This window comes from Tupaia chinensis, unplaced genomic scaffold (assembly GCF_000334495.1).
Source record: "Tupaia chinensis unplaced genomic scaffold, TupChi_1.0 Scaffold143796_1, whole genome shotgun sequence".
Lineage (NCBI taxonomy): Eukaryota > Metazoa > Chordata > Mammalia > Scandentia > Tupaiidae > Tupaia > Tupaia belangeri.
Window position 1 is genome coordinate 6,531,492 of NW_006203646.1, and position 5,079 is coordinate 6,536,570.

Genomic DNA, 5,079 nt, shown 5'->3' on the forward strand with positions numbered 1-5,079 from the left:
GGAAAGAGACTTGGCGATGTTAAACAGAGACCACACTGCTTGTCCTTGGACATGTCTCTGGGTAGTGGTCAAGGGCCGAATCTCTCAAAAAGACACAGGGAAATAGAACCACTGAAGCTCCTGGATAAAAAGAAATAGTGCCAATTTTTAGAAATATAAACACACCGTTAGAAATTCTATTGTCAACCATCCATAAGCCTTGCTGTCAGATGGGCACGCAAGTCTCGAAGCCTTAGAGAGCTGCCAACTAATGGTTTATATTGTCACTAATATGTTACAAAAGGCTTGAACATTCAGTGAAAAAGTAAAAGTGGGAAATTTGGGGAGGTGCCAGAAATGTAAACTGGGAAGTCTTCCATGGCAAAGAAAGGAGTCTTTGATGCACGCCAGGGGTGAAATATATGTGCACTATTTTTAATTGTCCCTTGGGATGAAAATTGAGATCTCTGCATCTGAGCTTCTTTATAAGAAAAATTGCTTGGAGGAAAGCTATAGTTTTCCCATACAAAAGAAAATAATGCACCTAAGAAACTACAAAAAGGCAATTATTACAAGATGGTCCACTCATTATGTGAGATTACACCTGTGCTTTCCATTCTGAAGTGACAATGAGCTAGAGAGCTTGTCTAGTAAATCTTGGAAGAGAGACTGCTTTCATCCTCTTGTAACTAGGTTCTCTCTGCTTTAGTAATCACAGTTACTTAACTGATACATTTTAAAACGCCCATTTTCAGGGCCGGCAGGTAGGTTGGTGGTTAAAGATGCTGGATTCCCACATGGTCAATCGTGGTTTGAATTCCGGACCCAGTGGCTTGCTCTCTCTCTCTCTCTCCCCCTATCTGGTAAAATTGGAATAAACAAATGAATAAATAAAAGTTAAATAAAATAATTCTTAATAAAATAAAATAACGCCCATTTTCCTGAAGCTCCAAAAGCCATGTAATAACATCTCAATTTTTTATGAATCTATTAAAACTGATGTATTACTTTTTAGGATTATTAAAACAATTATTAGATAATATTAAATTAGGAGTTCTTGAAACTAATTTATTAGCTATAATGAATTAAACAAGCAAATAATGAATCAGGGATTAAAAATCAAACCGAAATACATAGTATCATAGTTCAGATCAATCATCCGCAGCCAGAGGAAAATGATCCTAGGAACACTAGCTTTCGATATATGAATTCTCATTGAAAACTGTTTCTAGTTCAAGGCGAATGGCCATGGTAGTAAGGGGATGTTAGAAAAATCTTTCTGCCAAAAAATTCCTAGCACATCAATTGGAATAAACAAATGAATAAATAAAAGTTAAATAAAATAATTCTTAATAAAATAAAATAACGCCCATTTTCCTGAAGCTCCAAAAGCCATGTAATAACATCACAATTTTTTATGAATCTATTAAAACTGATGTATTACTTTTTAGGATTATTAAAACAATTATTAGATAATATTAAATTAGGAGTTCTTGAAACTAATTTATTAGCTATAATGAATTAAACAAGCAAATAATGAATCAGGGATTAAAAATCAAACCGAAATACATAGTATCATAGTTCAGATCAATCATCCGCAGCCAGAGGAAAATGATCCTAGGAACACTAGCTTTCGATATATGAATTCTCATTGAAAACTGTTTCTAGTTCAAGGCGAATGGCCATGGTAGTAAGGGGATGTTAGAAAAATCTTTCTGCCAAAAAATTCCTAGCACATCAGCATGTCTGTAAGTAATTGATCAAATGCCTAGGTTTTATTTCAAAGTATTGAGTTTCTGACTTATAAACCTTAGCTTTTGACTCAAAAATTCTTCCTATAGAATGTGTTTAGAGATACAAAGGCATCAAGTGGTTTATACAAAATTAGGTTGGGAGGCCTATTATATGCAGTTTGTCTCACATTGGTCTCATATACCCAAACTCAAGAGATCTGAAAAAGAGAATGACTATATTTGTCCCAGTAAGTCAGAGAAAGAACCAGCAAATGTTTAGCTAAATGTGATATTAGAAAAGCTGCTTCAGAGTGAATCTTAGAAGATAGAAGAACAAAGATGTAATGTCATATTCCAGCTGTTAAGACAATGTTGATTGTACAATACCTACACACACAGTGGCTCAAATGATTAAGAGAAACCACTTATTTCTATTTGAAACCATATGGATGTCAAGTCCTGCAATAAATGCTTTGAAAAAATCAAACATGGCTCCAGCCAGCAGGTGGCATGGAGGTTAAGGCATGGATCCCATATGGTCAGCTGCATGGTTGGAGTCCTGGACTTGGTGGCTTGAAAATCATGCTGATGGAACCAGTAGTTGGTGTAGTGGTTAAGATGCTAGACTTCCATATGACTAATCGCAGCTTGAGTCAAGGACCTGGCAGCTTCAAAGTCATACTGGCTGTGTCTGTATGCATGCGCAATATCCTGAGAGGAAACTGGAGGAGAAGGGATCGCAGCCTGGCCATACCCACTGAAGAATGATTATGAATTTCCCTCTGTCTCTCTCTGACATTTTCCAGCAAGTGCACATACCCTATGGCAAAAACAAATAAATGAACGAAAGAGAGAAAGAAGCAAAATAAAGGGAGAAAGAAAGAAAATTACTCTGGGTAAGTATGCAAGCATGCCTAAGATCCTGAGAGGAACCTGGAGGAGAAGGGATTGAGGGATGGCCATCTCCCCTGGGGGTAATTTCTCACTTTCCCTTTTTCTCTGTCTCTCTCTGATGAATGCATGCATCCTACAACAAAAACTAAAAACAAAACAAACAAACAAACAAACAAAAACACATGGCTCATGAGGAGTCTTCAGGAAGTTTACAAAAAACAAGTTTTATGGAAAAACTATGCATGGATTTCAAAAGTTCTGCACCAAAATAAACTTGTACTTTAGTTCCATTTTCCATGAACTTTTAAAAGTTTCTTCATATAAGACATGTGTGCTGTCTTTAAGACTATTCATATCTCCCCTGGAGAAAAGAACTTTTTGAATATCAAACTTAAAGTTATATAATCTAGTATATATTGAAGGCTATGTTTTCTAGTATTCATTAGTTTATTACACCTTGTCAAATCCCTATTATGTGACAAGCACTATCTTAGCACTTAGGGTGTCAATAATGATTTATTCCACTTACTCTCTGCCCTACTAGAAGAAACTCATAGTAAGAAGTACAATTTCCCAAATTATTTCCCATGGATACTGGAATTTTCATAGCCAATTTAAGTATTGAGCTCTTTTCCCCTTATTTGTGTTCTTTTTTTTTTTTTGGAGAGATTTTTCACTGTAGGGTGCGTGCGCTCGCCAGACAGACAGAGACATAGAGACAGAAAGCGAGAAATCACCCCCCAGGGGGGATGGTCACGCCGCAATCCCTTCTCCTCCATTCTCCTCTCGGGATCTTGGGCACGCACGCACACGCGCCCGGTGTGAGTTTTAAGCCACCGGGTCCGGGACACAAACCGCGGTCGACTACGTGGGAATCCAGCGACATAGCCATTACGCTAACTGCTGGTTCCCCCCTTATTTGTGTTCTTCACATCAACTTAGAAAATACTAGTTTCATTCTATTTATAATATAAAAATCCAAATAACAGAAGTTTATTTAGGTTTTTGTTTGGGAAATTTCCATGGATAATAAGGATTTTGAGCAAAGCACTGGATAATGGAAATGTCTTGGAATGCTGGAAAGACTCTAGGCAAGAAGGTCTTTTGGGCATGGTATAGATGAGTAATGAATATGACAGATGGAAATTAAAGTGACTGTCCCTCTTGCTGGATCACAGGCCCTTAGAGTTGTGGGAAATAAAATTTGATAGGTAAGTTCAGACCAACATTGGAGAATTTTGAAACATAAATTGAAGACTTCATTCTTGATTAAAAAAGTGACACAAGAGTGCCATATTTCTAAGAAATATCCTAGCTATGATATTTTATGCATCTGGTATGTAAAGAAAAAAGTCTCGAATATACTTGGAGGATAATAGGACTGCAACTGCTTCAACCCAGAAAAAAGAAATGGATCAACATGATTATGTTATTAAGAAGTCAACAAAAATTACTTCACACAATAAAGCACCCTCAAATTAAATAGAAACAACAAATAAAGATGTTGTGAACTTTGTTTCTTAATAACAGAATCAGTCTGAGGCATTAGAAAGGAATTCATTAATTTTAAGAGTGGGAAGAAACTGTACTTCAATCTTGGAGGTCCTGTGATAGGCAACATGACATTGCTACAAAAAGTTCTTGAGTTATAAACATGGACTGCCTAGGTTCAAACCCTGTAACGGTTACTTACTATTCGTTCTATCTTCATCCAAAATATTTCTTTTTGTTATATAGAGTCATATATTCTCAATAAAGCTCAACACTGTATGAGCATTAAGAAATTATATAGCTTTGGGACCAGCATGTGGAGTGGTGGTTAAGACACTATACTCCCACACGAACGATCATGGTTCAAGACCTGGACCTAGTGGCTTGCTTTCTCACTTTCTCTTTCTCTCTCGCTTTCTATCTCTCTCGGATGAGAACATGCGTCCTGTACTAAATGAAAAAAATAATAATATCAAATAATTATTTTTTTTAAAAAGAAATTATATAGCTTTAGGGAACCAGCAGTTAGCATAATGGAAACGATCATGGTTCAAGACCTGGACCTGGTGGCTTGCTTTCTCACTTTCTCTTTCTCTCTCGCTTTCTATCTCTCTCGGATGAGAACATGCGTCCTGTACTAAATGAAAAAAATAATAATATCAAATAATTATTTTTTTTAAAAAGAAATTATATAGCTTTAGGGAACCAGCAGTTAGCATAATGGCTATGTCACTGGACTCCCACGTAGTTGACCGCAGTTCGCATCCCGGACCTGGTGGCTTAAAACTCACGCCGGGCGCGTGTGCATGCGTGCCCAAGATCCCAAGAGGAGAATGGAGGAGAAGGGATTGCGGCGTGACCATCCCCTCTGGGGGGTGATTTCTCGCTTCTGTCTCTATGTCTCTCTCTCTCTCTCTGTCTGGCGAGTGCACACGCTCTATAGCGAAGACCTCTCCAAAAAAAAAAAAATTATATAGCTTTA